Genomic DNA, 16,545 nt, shown 5'->3' on the forward strand with positions numbered 1-16,545 from the left:
AAGATGTACTGAAGGGAAGAAGAGCTGGTATGAGGTGGAGCCTGTCGTTAGGAGGTTAATGTTACATTCCAGATAGAAATACTAGCAAGGGCCCAATGAAGGCCTGACCCAGGGTGAGGGTGGAGGGGGGACAAAAGACTTAAAAGATGTTAACAGGAGAAGGCAGTACCCCAAATTCATTTGATGCAGGGGCCAGTGAAAGGGAAAAAAATAATCAAAGATGGTGTTTTTGATAGTTTTTTTTTTTTTTTTTTAAATCTTGAGTGACTGGAGAATTGTAGTGCCATGAAAAGAAATCAAGCTCCCTGAAGGAAATCCTCATTTCGGCTGGTCTGTGAGGAAAAATGCTGTTGGGTTTTGGCCATTTTGAGTCTGAAGATCTTGTTCGATGTCCAGATGAGCAAGGCTTGGTGGTAAGGGTTGGAGAATTTCCATCAGCATGGAAGTGAGGGCTGGAGTCAGGATAATTCCAGGAAGAGAGAGACGGGCCAATTCTGGGAGCCCCATTCACAGTGCCCTTCAGCTGCCGCCAGGCGGCGCCTTACGGTGCTTAGCACTGCGCTTCGGTAACCAGAGTTTACCTAGTAATGGGGTTGAGATGATAGATGATGTATTCGAAACCCCTAAGTTTGGGAGGGGCGTGTGTGTAAGAAGTATTGTCCGTCAATGATTTCGTGATTTTCAGTTCTCTCTTAGGCAGTTTTTATAGTGGAAGGCAGAGGGCAGCAGACTCCCACTTTTCAAAGGAGATTCAGGCCCTAACTTCAGAAGAAAGGTTTTTGGGCCCCGCCCCCCGCATTTATTTTGGTTAATGAAACCATCCCCCCTCCTTTTAAGGTTGGAGAACTTAATTTGTTACCTAAGCTGCCGTTTTGGGGTACAGCATGAGGACCTGAAGCTGTACTTGGGGGGAGCTTGTCTCCAAGCTGATTATGTCAACCTCTTTTAAAGAAAGGCGTTAAGAACTTTCTTCTGATGGGCTGATGTTATTTCAGTGGAAGGCGTGGGGTTAGACTTGCAACAGGGAAATTTTAGCCGGAGGGCTAACTCCATCCTGAAGACTGTGTGTTTTATTTAAAGAAAAACCGATTAGGTCCGTCACATTAACCCTTAAGGTACATTTGGTACCATCGCTGTGATAAGTACAGCCCACAGTACTAGTTGCTGCTCCTGGCTGGGTTTGCTCAAGTCCAGCTGACCTGGGATATGGGTGGACAATGAAGCTGCCCTCACAGATATAACCTACATTTCTTTGGGTTTTAACTTAACTCACAGTACTGTGGTATCTGTCCCTAGTCCTTTCCAACCTGTCATTTTACCTCTTGGCCTTCATCTACTGTCAGGACTGCCTGTGACGCAGGTGGCACTGAGGCTTCTCATTTCTGTTCCTAGTGCTGGCCTATGCCGGCTTCCACCGGGTGACGTCACCGCTGGGCCCTGAGCACGGGGTCCTACTGTGGCCCTTCAGTGTGCCCGGCATGCTGGGCTGCATGCAGAGCTGCAGGGCGTGCCTCTCCGCCCGCGGGTGCTACGCTCCGTTACCTGGACGCGGACCTTATCAACCCTGTACAGTACTGTACCCAGCACCAGCGTCATGCCTGCAGTGGAACAGCTACTTGAGCTTTCCTTTTTGCTTTATGATTGAATAGGCACCAAAGTCTTTGTACCCCAATGCCTTAAGCAATTGTAACTTTTTTTTTTTTAAATAAAAACAGGTTTTGTTTTCAGTTCTTTTACTTGTACTTCTTCCCTGTCTCGGTGTTAGACATGCTGTCCCTGGGGATGAGTATAAAAGGCCAACTTTCCTGGGCTCCGGGAAGAAGGTGGGGGCCGCGAGCAGGTAACTGGGTGCTCAGTGCCAGTGGCTGAGTTGGGATGAGTGTGTGGCAGGACTGGCAGTTGATATTGCCCTGTAATCTGGTCACACTGTCATTCTGCCATTCTTTGATTATGCGCTTCCCCTGAAACCTCCAGGCCTTGTTCATACCGTTTGCTCCCTTGGGATGTCCTTCCTCTTTTCTGTTTCATGAACTTCTTTTTCCGCCCTACTTTTTCTTTTTCTCTGGTAACACTTCTCTCTTTCTACCAAGTTATGTGGTTTATCTATTATGTCTGTTGCTGGTCCTCCCTTCTATTAGAATGTCAGCTCCAGGGATCTTTGTTTTGTTCACTGATAGATCCCAAGCACCTAGAATACTGCTGAGAACATAACAGGTACTCAATAAATATTTGTTAAAACCAACAAATGAATCCTTGAAGTTTCCACTCCAATGTCATCACTTCCGTGAAGCCTTCCGTGTCCGATTTCTCCTCGTAATCCTGGATAAAATTTGTTTGTCTGTTTATATTCCATAGCAACTTGTTTCTGTTTGCATTATAGCACCTGTCCCACTGTATGACGGTTGCTTTATATTTCAATAAAAATGACAATAATAATAATATAACAGAATATTAAATGGGAGGTTTCGGTCAAAGCAACAGGATGCAATAAGTATGAAATTTCAGGTAGGTAACATCCGAAGATAGAAATTTTCATGAGTTTCTTGACTCTTAATTAAAAAACCCCCACCCACATTGTGGATATTGAAGGATCAAGAGAGTGGATTTGAGGAGAGTTCTGAGGAAGAGGACTTCTTTTGAAGGAACTCTCCACCCCCACCAGGAGGAGCGGAGAAGGTGCTGTACCTTCAGCTCAAGTCAGGAGAGGGGCCTCAAAGGGATGACATGGAAATACGAGTCTCTGACAGTTAGGGAGACACACCCCTGCTGTGTGAGTCCTGCCTAGAAATCCTAAAAGGCAGAGACTGGCTGGCCAGCAGCTGTGCCACAGAAGATGGGGGATGCTCCCAGAGCTTGTGGGGGGTGTCGAGAGTTTCCTGGAGAGCAAAGGTGAGCTGTGGTGGGGGGTCTAAGCCAGTCTGGACTCATTTTAAATCCTTCCCAAGATCGCTGCCTGCCTGGAGGCTCCCCTCCAGGAGAGCCATGTGAGAAAATACATTACCTTGGTAAGAGGAGAGGGAGTCAAATATTTCTGAAAAAAATTGTTTGAGGAGGAGGCTTTGAAGAAATTGTTAGGCAGAAAGGGTCCATCTTTAAACACTCAAGGCAAAAAAGGCCCACATGCAAGAAACTTGCCCCAAAGAGAATCAGTCAAAATAAGAACAACTTTCTGTTCCTCTTCACCTCTCTTCCCTCCCACTTTCTTTTCTTCTGGCAGCCTGAGAAACTTAGTGACAAGCTGGGGTAGAGGAGATGCCGAGGGCTTGGTCCTGAGGGGAAGAGGGAAGGTCCGTCTTCATTACTGAACAGTCAGCCATCAGCAAAACCCTCCCCAGAAATGATTCCACCTTAAACCAGGTTAGAAGTTGCACCTCTCACATGGGACTGGACATTCTGGTTTCCGAATTAAGACAGTTTTCATGATTTAAAGTGACTTGAATATTCTTTATTACCTAAGAGCCTTCAGAAATGTTGGGGTGATAGCTGAGATTTCGTCCAGGGAGTGTGGAAGTACTTCCACCTCTGCATACACTTTAAAGGAACAGTGGAATCAGCTTTGTGATGACCTCCCAGGAGTCCTGCTTGTTCAGTGCCAGTGACAATAATCATATTAGCTAATGTTCATTGTGTGTCTCATGTCCTCCAGGCACTATGCTAACTATTCATATATTTATCTCATGATTCCACCCAACACGCCTGTGTGGTAGGTACTCTTATCCAATTTTACATGCAGGAAAACTGAAGTTGAAAGACATTAACTAATTTCTCTGAGGTTTACATACCAATTAGAAGTAGAGTAAGCATTTAAACCCAGGTGCTCTGACTATGCTTTATTCCTTATTAGACTCAAATGTCCTCAGGAAGAGGGCCGTGTGCACGTCCACGTTCCCCGTGCACAGCATGAGGCCTGACATTTAGTGCTCCACGAAAGTTTTAGTGAATGGTCCATAGATGATGTTGGTAATAGTTCACAGTAACACGTATGAAATTCAGCAAAATAGAGTAATGAGATGCTTAGGCCTTGGAGTTAGTGAACTTGGATTTGAATCCTGATTTCACTTCTTCATGGCTGTTCTGTCTTTGGGAAGATTACTTACCCTGTCTATGCCACTTGTTTCCTCATTTGTAGAATGGAATAATAATGCCTACATCATAGTGTTGTGCTGAAGGCCAAAGAAGATAATGAAGCACCTTTACAAAGCACCCACCTGCACCGGCATTTAGCACACAGTAAGCACGCCTGCCATCGCATGTGACTCAACAGCCTGATGACGTTTACTGATTTGGGTTTTGTGTTGTATTGGGTTTCTGAATGAGCAGAGGTAGCGTTTGGTAATGGTGGACAGTTAGACCCAACCCCAAGCAAGATTGTGAAGCACAGCTGAAGCTCTGGACCAACGCACATGCTCTCTGTTGCCACTGACTGACCAGGCGCTCCTGTTGGTTGGCTGCTCTCCAGTGTTCCCACATGGACCTGCTCCCGTGGAAGGTGTGTGATTACAGTGGCTCCCTGTGCTTGCTCCTAAATCTGCTTATTTGTAATTAACTACATAATTTAATTAAATGTTATTTAAATGAATGTGAAAAGATTAGAGCACTTTTAGTAGCCCCCCTGCCTTTCTTTTCCTAATTAGAGGGGAAATTCTGTCCTGATGCTTTCTTCTTCTCTCTCTCTCTCTCTCTCTCTCTCTCTCTCTCTCTCTCTCTCATTCTCGCTCTTGCTCTCACTTTCTTTTTCAGGAGCTAGAGCTGACTAAACTCATTGGTACCAAGACACAAATGACTGCTGCCCTTCTCAGAGTCAATTGCAATTTAATAGGAGTTTAATGCTCTAGCTAAAGGAAGAAAGCCCTAATTGTGGAAGTTGGGTACCAAGGACAGGGTGACTGTTTCACCCTGTCCAAAAACGTGTCATAAGTCCTCTTTGGTCCCTACTCTGCCTGCTTGGAAGTAGGGTGCTGTTTCTGATACAATTGTTCATTGTGTCTATATGCCCACTCATGCTTTGGGCCAGAGTAAATGTAGGTTAATTGTCTCATTGGCATTTGTCTTCATTGAGAGTGGTACCGTATACATTACAATTAAATTTGGAAGCAGAACTTGTGTTAGAGCTTCTCTAGCCCACAGGATAGTCTCCCAACTTTTATTCTTTTGTGGCAAACCCCAGGTCCAGAGTTACTTTGTCTAGGGTCTTGTGAATTTCCCTAGGGTGAAATGTGTCTTTGCACTCTGCCTTGATAAATGCTTCTGGAACAAAAGACTTGATTCCCACTTACTGTATGAGACCATTCTAACTTCCCTTTAATGCAGAAGTAAGAACACAGTACAGCTGGGGATCATGCAATTAGGACCTAGAGAAACTGTAGTCCAGCTATCTCTTTATACATGAGGAAATTCAGCCAAAGAGAGGTGAAGTGATTTGCTTAAGATCATACAGTGAGTTAATTCCAGACTTGGATTTAGAACCTAGGTCTTCTGACTCCTAACCTGGGGCTCTTTTGCTGTTCTAGTTGTTATATTTGAAAATGTATTAATGCTATCCAACATTTATTGAGTGATTACTATAGTCCAGATGTAATTAATAGGCCTTTACATATATTAACTCATTTCATTTTCACAACAATCCTTTGAAATGGGTACAATTACTATCCGTTTTTACAAATAAAGAAATTAAAGCATAGAGAGTAAGTTGTGCAAGGTCAAATCCGATCTTAAAACTAGGAATTTTGGCAGAATGCGCTATGTTTAGATGGATGTTTCTTTGATTCTTCTTTTTTTTTAAATTGAGATATAATTGACATATAAAATTATATTAGTTTCAAGAGTGCAACATGATTTTATATATATATATATATATATATAAAATATATATATATGTATGAAATGATCACCATAATAAGTTTAGTTAACATCTATCACCGCACAGTTACAATTTGTTTTCTTGTAATGAGAACTTTTAAGATTTAGTCTCAGCAACTTTCAAATATACAATAGAGCATTATTAACTATAGTCACCATGCTGCACATAATATCCCCAGGACTTACTTATTTTACAACTGGAAGTTTGTACCTTCGGACCCCTTACACCATTTTGGCTCCCCTTCCCCACCTCTGGCAACCACCAATTTGTTCTCTATCTATGAGCTTGGGTTTTTGTTTTCAGATTTCACATATAAGTGAGATCATACAATATTTGTTTTTCTCTGTATGACTTATTTCACTTAGTATCATGCCCTGATAGTCCATCTTGGTTGTTGCAAATGCCAGGATTTTCTTCTTTTTATGGTTGAATAACGTTCCATTGTATATATATTTTACATTTTCTTTTTCCGTTCATCCATCATTGGACACTTAGGTTGTTTCCATATCTTGGCTATTGTAAATAATGCTGCAATAAACATGAAGGTGCAGGTGTCTTTTCAAGTTAGTGTTTCCTATGGATAAATACCCACAAATAGAATTGCTGGGTCATGCAGCATTCTATTTTTAATTTTCCGAGGAAACTTCATAGTGTTTCCATAGTAGCTGCACCAATTTACAATCCCACCAACAGTACAAAAAGATTCCGTTTTCTCCACACCCTTGCCAGAACTTATTTCTTCTCTTTTTTTATGATAGTTATTTTAACAGGTGTGTGGTGATAGCTCATTGTGGTTTAGATTTGCTTTTCCCTGGCGATTAATGATGTTAAGCACTGTCTCGTGTGTCTGCTGACCATCTCTGTCTTCTTTGCAGAAATGTTTATTCAGATCCTCTGCCAGTTTTTTTTATTAAAGTTTATTGGGGTGACAATTGTTAGTAAAGTTACATGGGTTTCAGGTGTACAATTCTGTAATACATCATCTATAAATCCCATTGTGTGTTCACCACCCAGAGTCAGTTCTCCTTCCCTCACCATATATTTGATCTCCATGTACCACCCCGTCCCCTCTCTGTAACCACTAAACTATTGTCTGTGTCTATGAGTTTTTGTTTCTCATTTGTTTGTCTTGTTCTTTTGTTATTTTTGGTTTATATACCACATATCAGTGAAATCATATGGTTCTCGACTTTTTCTGTCTGACTTATTTCGCTTAGCAAAATAATCTCAAGATCCATCCATGTTGTCTCAAATGGTACTATTTCATCTTTTCTTATGGCCGAGTAATATTCCATGGTGTATATATACCACAACTTCTTTATCCATTCATCTATCGAAGGACACTGTGGTTGTTTCCATGTCTTGGCCACCGTAAATAAAGCTGCAATGAACATTGGAGCACATGTATCTTTACTGATAAATGTTTTCAGATTTTTTTGGTAGATACCCAGGAAAGAGATTGCTGGGTCATATGGTAATTCTAGTCTTTTTTCAAATTTTCTGTTTTTAAATTTTGAGGAACTTCCACATGTTTTAATTGGATTTTTTTTCTGTTGAGTTGTATGAGTTCTTTTTATATTTTACATATTAACTCCTCATCAGGTATATGATTTTCAAATACTTTCTCCCATTCAGTAGACTGCTTTTTCATTTTGTTGATGGTTCCCTTTCCTGTGCAAAAGCTTTTGAATTTGATGTAGTCTTACTTGTTTATTTTTGCTTTTGTTGCTTTTGCTTTTTGTGTCAAAGCCAAAAAATTGTTGTTAAAACTGATGTTCAGCTTACCACCTGTGTTTTGAAGTTTTATGTCTTTTATGTTTATGTCTTTAATACATTTTGAAAGTAATTTTAGTGTATGGTGTAAGACAGTGGTTTCTTTCTTTCCTTCTTACTTCTTTCCTTCCTTCCTTCCTTCCTTCCTTCCTTCCTTCCTTCCTTCCTTCCTCCCTCCCTCCCTCCCTCCCTCCCTGCCTTCCTCCTTCCTTTCCTTCCTTCTCTCTTTCTCTCTTTCTCTCTATCTCTCTGCAAAAAGCTTAATCATTTTCATTGTCATTCCATGGCTTGAGAGAGGGCTCCAGGATTAAAAAGCTGATGAGTGGCTGCAGGGAGAGGCTAAGGCAGAAGCCTGACACCAGAGGATGCAGAGGGGTCCCTCAAAGACTGCTGGGCTCCTAGGCCCTTAATTTTGCTGAGGTTGAGCCTTTGGAAGAGACAGTTGCTCCGCCCAGCCTGCAGCCGGCCAGCCTGCAGAGATTAGTCAGGTGGTTGCCAATCTTCTTGATGAGTTTCATCTGCTCATCTAGGAAGTAGCTTTCCCGGAAGAGATGGGGGTTTGTGCCGGCAGAACCTAGGGCATGGAGATCCAAAAGGGCCTGGTTCAGGTTCTTCTCCAGGACCTTGGCAGCTTCCATGGGGTCCAGGGTTTTACCCTACTCATCTTGGGAGGCCTTCTGTGTGTTCTAGAAGAGGGCACTGCTTTGGTTTTCCATCTTCAAGAGACACTGGGCACCCTGGCACTTCTTCTTGACCAGCTCACGGAAGAAGTGGCCTCTAGAAGCCCAGAAAGAGAGGTAGGTGTGGGAGGCTCACAGATGCAGGATGACCAGGTACTACAGACCTCCACCTTGGGGAATAATTCTGATAAACCTGGGAGCTCATGATTGGTTGGGAATAAGAAGGTAGCCACAAAAAATAATGGTGTTGGCTGCTCCCAGAGGTAGGGAATGGCTGAGAAGATGGTCCAACTGGAAAGGAGGTTGGAAGTTGTTTGGAGGCCAGAAAAAAGGGAGTCCCTCGTTCTGTTGCATGGGAATACTGTTGAAGCAAGAGACAGGACCATGGGTGGCAAAGCACATTGCTCAGTTTCAGTCTTTTGCATGTGGCTGTCCAGTTTTCCCAACACCATTATTGAAAAGACTGTTCTTTCCCCATTGTATATTCTTGCTCATTTTTCATATCTTTGGCTCTTTTTAATTTTTCCCGTCTACATCTTTTTGTTATTTAGGAATTGACTGCACAGTTTCCTTGAACCTCAAAGAGTGATTGTCTTTGCCACTGTATTCAGCGTGAATTGCTCTGAGTGAAAGTTACCTTGGGCTGGTGTTCAGTTATACAATGAGCCTCAGATGTGTATCTGAGCATTCTAGTTAAGACTGTCCAAATAATCCTTACTTTTCTGTAGATGACCCCCCTCCTTTTTCCCCCCAGAGATGATTATACTTTATAATTAAGACAAAGTAGTGGTGAAGTAACATGTGTAATGGCTCCCTCTCCTGAACTCACCATGGAAGCTGTGACAGAGCATGGAGAGGGTTGTTGAATCTGGGAGACAAACATAAAAATTGTGACAAATATCTGGGGAGAAAGTGATCGGACCTCTTTATGGGAAAACAATGGTGGCCCAGAGCAGAAGAGGGTTGTGTGCTAAGGACAGGGAATAGGGCAGGGAAAACTTTTTTATTGCGTCATTTTTCTTTTCTCCTCCCCATTGCACTGAGTCGGTTATGACCTTTTCTGTCATCAAAGAAAAATTGCAGCACCAGCCCATCAGTTGGTAAAGAGTTGGGAAGTAATATCAGAGTTGTACTTGAGCCAGGCTAGGGAGGGGAGTAGATAAGAAAAGCCCTAAATCTCTACCCTGCTCCATACCCACCCAAACCACAAGGGCTTGGTAATAAGAACCAGGGTGATTCCCTGTGAGACTTGGTTCTCTGGTGCACAAAATGCCAGTGGGAAGTGGTCAAACCTAGATTTTAATGCCAGGCACTCTCCTGTGGCAGACAATTTCCCCACTGACTCACCTCCTCATTTAATGCTTTAGTAAAGCAGTATACATATTACTAGGTCTCAAATGAGAAAAAATATTTTTATACCTGTATTTCAATAAATTGGTTTCCTTTGTAATTCCAAGCATTTTATTTTATGTATTTAAGGGCAATATTCTGAATATTGCCTTAGGCTTCATCAGACTGTCAAAGGGGTCTATGGCACCAAAATAAGGTTTAGAAATTCTGAGAAAGTAGGAATGATCTCTGGATCAGATGCTAAAGAAAGTTCAAGTGAGATGAGGACAGCAGAGGAAACATCAGGTTTGGCTGCCCTTACAGCAGTGATCTTAGAGTCCTTGTGTTAGAAGCGAAGGTGGAGGCAGAAGCTGGGTTGGAATGAACTGAGAAGTAAATCCAACTGAGGACATGAAAATAGCAGAGTAGACTATTTGGCAGTCAAGGGAAAGACATGACTAAGAAGAAAACCAAAAGTGTCTAAGCAGAGGTGAAGGAGCTGGTGGAAAGAGCAAGGCTGAGAGGAGAAGAGAGAGGGTGATTAAGGTCATGAGGTCCTAGACAAAGTAGAATGGAATAAAAGGGAGAACATGTAGGGATTAGCTTCAGGGATGATGACAGGTTCGAATTTATAAGGGAGACGGGAAACAAGGACTTTTGATATCTGAAGGCTCTCCGCCCGCCATCCCCCCAATAATGTTGGGGCAGGGATCATTTACAGGCTGTATTTAAGAGTATAAAGGTGTGGAGTATGGGAAGGTTGTTGACTAGAAATTAGAAAAAGAATGCAGAGCAGATCTTGGGGATGAGGAGGTCAGAAACCATTCGGTTATAATGGAGCCAACACACCCAATGTAAGAAAAGAGACACACAGCTCAGAGCAACTGTGAATGGAACTCAGGAGACTGATGTGGAACTTTTGTTTTTTTTAAGCTAGGCACTTCATTTCCTGAGAAGGTGAAAATAATTTGCTTTAATCAATGATAACATTATTATTCTACATCATGTTTAAAAGCTTTCATTTTAAAAAACCTTCAAGATTTTTATGTCTGATGGTTTCCTTATTTATGTTCTGCATGTGTTCTTTTTATTTTGTTATGTCGAATGTTTAAGAGAATTTAGGAAATATGACTGAAGCCTGACATACGTTATTTTTTTCTTCAAGGGAATAGTGTTACCATTAACATATAGCACAATCTCTTGTATTTTATGTGTTATTTTGCAGTTAAAAATATTTTTCTTATTTGTAAATGCTCTTGTTTTTGGACTAAAAGTAACAAAACACAAAAGGCAGTAATGCTTAATTATTTTAGAGTTTTAATTTTGGAATATAAATTTAGCAATGACATCAAAGAGTTAAAATCAATTTATTTGTTAATATCCTGATGAAAGTTATTCTGTAAGAATCATAATATAATTTTGCTGCATTCTAGTTTGCTTATAAAGAAGATTGAACATATTAAAATTTTTGCTTAGTATATTTATTGTGTTTTAACTCTTTAAAAAGCACTTTAAATAATGTAAAAGTTAATTGAAATGGGAAAAGAAGAATGAGTCAAACTGGAGTCAATCATCTATAATAAAACCTTTTGTAAAAAAGAAAATGAAGGTTTTAAAAATCTAATTGATGACTCTAAAAAAAAGAAACCAATTTTTAAGCAGCTGTAAAAGAAACTTCATTACATAAAAGTCCCTTCAAAATGGTCACCATGGAAATGTAGACACCTGTTCTATCATGTTATCCTTACATTATTTATAGAACACCTCTTTCAGAGTTTTTTCTAGATACTATGCACTTTGTGTTGTTGGTAATTATATTATTGAAGTTAACACATAAGATTAACCATCACAGTAATGTTTTCAGTAATGGAAAAATCTTCCTCTTTAGGGGGATAAATTTAACTTTTAGAAATGGCAAAGAAAGAGGTCTGGTGAAACAGCGACCAAACTATTCGTGGTCAAACCCAAAAAGCATGACCACAGTGTAAGGGGATTACATTTCTCATGATGGAAAAAAGAAATCCAGAACTGACTCTTAGGGTGACATTGGTCATGTATGTGAGATAAATTAGAAAGGCAGGTAGGATCCAAAGTACAGAGGCTAGGATTGTAAAGATAATGAGCTTGAACATAATTTTGAATTCCGTGGGGGATCCATGTAAAGTTTTTGAGCAGTGGAATGACATGTATAGTAGTAGAGAAAGGATGGAGGGGAAACGAATAATGTTTGGAAAACCAAATCAAGTATCTTTTTCTGTCTGACTTATTTTACTTACGATAATACCCTCTAGGTCCCTCCATGTTGTCACAAATGGTAAGATTTTATTTTTTTAATGGCTGAGTAATATTCCATTGTATATATGTACCACATCTTCTTTATCTAATCATCTATTGATGGGCACTTCGGTTATTTCCATATCATGGCTATTATAAATAGCATTGCCACGAACATAGGAGTGCATGTATCTTTCCCAATTTGTGTTTTGGATTTCTTTGGATAAATACCCAGAATTAGAATTGCTGGGTCATAAGTTAGTTCTACTTTTAAGTTTTTTGAAGAACCTCCAAACCATTTTCTATAGTGGCTGCACCAATTTTCAATCCCACCAACGATGCACGAGTGTTTCCTTTTCTCCAACACTTGCCAACACTTGTTTTTTGATTTATTGATGATAACCATTCTGACAAGTGTGAGGTGATATCTCATTGTGGTTTTAATTTGCATTTCTCTGATGACTAGTGATGTTGAGCATCTTTTCATATGTCTATTGGCCATGTGTATGTCTTCTTATGTCTACTCAGGTCCTCTGCCCATTTTTTTAATCGGATTGTTGTTGTTTTTTTGTTTGTTTGTTTTTTGGTGTTGTGTTGTATGAATTCTTTATAAATTTTGGATATTAACCCATTGTTAGGTATATCATTGGTGAATGTCTTCTCCCAAGACAATAGGTTGTCTTATTATTTTGTTGATGGTTTCCTTTACTGTGCAAAAACTTTTTAGTTTGATGTAGTCCTGTTTATTTTTCTCTTGTTTCCCTTGTGTGAGGCGATATATCAGAAAAAATATCACTAAGAGCAATATCAGAGAGTTTACTGCCTGTGTATGCTTCTACAAGTTTTATAGTTTGAGTCTTACATTTATGTCTTTAATCCATTTTGAGTTTGTTCTTGTATATGGAGTAAGAACATGGTCCAGTTTTCCCAACACCATTTATTGAATAGACTATCTTTACCCCATTGTATATTCTTGCCTCCTTTGTCATAGATTAAATGACCATAGAGATGTGGGTTTATTTCTGGGCTCTCTATTCTGCTCCATTGATCTGTGTGTCTGGTTTTATGTCAGTACCATGCTGTTTTGATTTCTCTGGCCTCATAGTATACTTTGATGTCAGGTAACGTGATATCTCCAACATTGCTCTTCTTTCTTTCACTTATATGTGGAATCTAAAGAACAAAATAAACAAACAAAAAACAAAATAGAAACTGACCTCATAGATACAGAGAACAAACTGATTGGTAGTTACAAAATAGTCATGGGCATGTAAAACACAGGGAATATAGTCAATAATATTGTAATAACTATGTATAGTGTCAGGTGAGTACCAGACTAGTCAGGGGGATCACTTCTTACATTATATAAATGTCTAACACTACACTGTACACCTGAAACTAATATAATGTTGAATGTCAACTCTAACTGAAAAAATTAAAAAATAAATTAAAGAAATAAAGTAAAATACAGTGTAAAAAACAGTATCTTTCTGAGATCGAGGACATTATGATATTCCACAATTGTACTGACATACTAACCCTTTTCCGGAACAGGAAATGATTTGACAAATTTATTAGTAAACTGATATTCTATCTTTTCAGGTTAAAAATAATTTTCCTTGATGGAGAGGATGGAAGTGGGGGAGGCCACAGGGGAAGGATTAATTGTCAGTGTGATATTGGATCATTAGTTAATTAAATGGATTCAATTACTGATTAAATCAAGTTATTTATACTTTAAAAATTCTCTTAAAATAATGTAAAAAATACTCTTTTTTCTCCGTAGTATTTAAAGTCTTTATTGTGGTGATAGCAGGATCCTGGGCTAAATTATTATTAGGATCTAAAGTTTTTCCTGTGGTGCTACCAGGATCACCATCGGCTAACTTTTTCTTAGTGTCTACAGTCTTCATTGTGGTGATATCAGCACCATGGGGCCAGATTTTGTTAGTAAGCCTTGCAGTTTTTTAATGTGTTGGGTAAGGAGGATCTCTGTCTTCAGGTTCTATAACCTCTGCACTTAAAATGTTTATATATTTGCACATATCTTGGTTCTTCCTTTTTCTAACATTTTGTTGTTTCTATTTCTTAGAAAAGGATCAAAACTGTCCTTGATGTTGTATTTCTGGAACTGATATTTTGGTTTGAATTCTATACCTTCTGATCTGAAAGATGGTACAATGTATTCTTTTTTGTGAAAAAGCCACTGACTTTCCTTTTTTATTTGTATTTAGCTGTCCATAGGCCTTTTATCTTGCATCAACCCATCTACACAATCAGGGACTTTCACAATTTCTTTCATTATGCTAAAGGAACAATGCGAATGCTCTGATGCAGATGAGTCTGTTTTTAAAATGCTTGGAGATCTATCTTTTAATTTTACTTCTGGTTGAAAGGGTACAGTATTCATTGTTCTGTCTGGCACAGCTTCTGATTGGCATTCCTCTAAAGGTGGTGTTTGGTTCTCTTCTGTTATTATCGGGCGAGGAATAGTAGTGGGCAATGGAGTATCTGTTTGTTTTGTTGATTCATCACTTTTAGAAGCAACAACATTTATATTGTCTTGATTCGACTGATTCAAAGTTGGTAGAATCAGGCCTTTCTTATCATCATTATCCAGTAACTCACTTGGAACAGTTTCAGCTTCCTCCTTTATAAGGTATCTGATGTTACAGTATCTTCAGACTTTTCAAATTGGCTTTCAAGTACCTCATTGATATTACTTCCCTTAGGTTAATTATGTTCTGGTTTTGGATTAAGAGTCACTTCTAGATATGTGGCTTTTTGTCTCCATGTACTCAGATCTCTATATTCTTTTTTCACTTTTACCAGCCTGTCTCAAGGTTGTGGCCGAAGTGTTGTAAGTCGCACTATAGGAGGCAGGTCTGGGGATAAGAATGGTGGATATTCTATTGGCTGTGGTGTAATAACATTTGTCACAGGGTCTGTTCTTTCTGGAGGTGGTGCAACATTTATAAATGTGGACGACTCAATGATTTTCTGAAGAGGTTTTAACTGATGTGAAAATCCATAACCAAAGTTTCCATAGGAGAATGTAAATTCCACCAACACTCTGCCGATACACTGAATTACTTCATAAAGGTGTACCTGAACACTCCCTAACAAGAGAGGATAGTTTTCTTTATTGTCATTTTGCATTAGTTCCAAGTAAATATGATTCCTCTCTTCATCTTGATGTCTGGGAACCCCCCAACGGAATCACTGGCTCTGAGCACCAGCGCCGGGGCAGCAGCTAGGAAGGCGGCAGAGACATAGGGTGGGGAATTCAGTTGTCTGGCTTGGGACGGGGACTGGAGAGGTGGCTTCCTCCTGGATGGAGGAGCTGGCAGAGGCCATTGTTTCTTTGTTGAGCTCTCCCCCTTCCCAGGCATGTGCAATAAATGCCTTTTTTATGGGGTTACATACTATATCCTATTTGTATCCTTTGCATCTTCTATAATGCCTAAAATTTTAAAATAACATTGCTTCAGGGCATAGCTGAAGAGTGGTCATTTACCCTTAAATATTTCTTTTTCTATCTGAGAGTATCAACATTCACTAGGCCAAATGAGAAACGTCCGAATTATTCTAGACGCTTTCTCTCCTATGCCATCTACATTAAATATATAATCAAGTCCTATTTTGCCTTATTTTAGGGCCCCATGAGCTATCTATAAACACGAACAGTTTTGTTGGTCTTTTAAAATACAGTATCAACCCCCTGAAATAAATTTATTTGTTTATTTATATTTTAATCCTGTGAATAAACACCAAATGGCTTCTAAGCCAAGCACTGTGTTGGGCTCTGGGTATGTAATCACTAACAAAGTAAACATGATCGCTGAGTTGTATGGACTCATAATTTAGTGGGAAGGTGGGTATAAACCTATATATGATTATGAATTATAATCAGTGTTATGAAGAAAAAGAACAGAGAGGTATAAGAGAGAATTACACTGTAGCCAAACTGACCTTTCTAAAGATCTAATCTGATCATACCTAAAATCTTTCATTTACTCCCAGTTGCCTACAGGATTACATCTAGGCTCCTGACGGGTCCACAAGGAACGGGTTTGTACCTTAATGCCCATCACAATGCCCAACTCAGTGAGGCTCATTTAGCTGAATGAATAAATAATGAAACTTAAACATGGTTTTGAGACAACCCTACATTTACTTGTATTAATAAAGTTTGCTAGTTTTGAAACAGATTGCCAAATGCTTCATTAAGAGAAAAAAATGCTTTCATCAGTTTTTGCATTTAGAACTATTTTTTTTTGTCCTTGAAACCACTGCTAGAATTTTAACTGAAATATCAGAAATGTGCTATTACTATAATGTGTAAAACATTGCTTTTTTTTGTGTGGCAGGAGAAGTCTGTACTAAGGGTAGTGAAAAACAGATTGACATTTGGTCATTATTTCTTATCAAGGGTGTTTTACTTGTAATGCTATTTGACAGCTATATTCTAGGTCTGACAGCATTGAACCAGCGTAATTCCCACTGAACTGCTCTAAATAGGCAGTATTGCAATCAGTTTAACAACCCCTGGAGGCAATAAAATCTCTCCTTTGAACAAATACTCAAGGGAAAGAAATCTAAGATTTATAAAGGGCAGCAAGTATTCAA

General features: G+C 39.5%; 2 pseudogenes; both read right to left on the reverse strand.

The window, feature by feature from the left end:
• Positions 1–8,031: 8,031 nt before the first annotated feature.
• LOC141572323 (ferritin light chain pseudogene) lies at positions 8,032–8,518 on the reverse strand (annotated as a pseudogene).
• Positions 8,519–14,146: 5,628 nt separating this feature from the next.
• Positions 14,147–15,117, reverse strand: LOC109458580 (cation channel sperm-associated targeting subunit tau; annotated as a pseudogene).
• Between the last annotated feature and the right edge of the window lie 1,428 nt (positions 15,118–16,545).

The sequence above is a fragment of the Rhinolophus sinicus genome, linkage group LG06, assembly GCF_036562045.2.
Source record: "Rhinolophus sinicus isolate RSC01 linkage group LG06, ASM3656204v1, whole genome shotgun sequence".
NCBI lineage: Eukaryota > Metazoa > Chordata > Mammalia > Chiroptera > Rhinolophidae > Rhinolophus > Rhinolophus sinicus.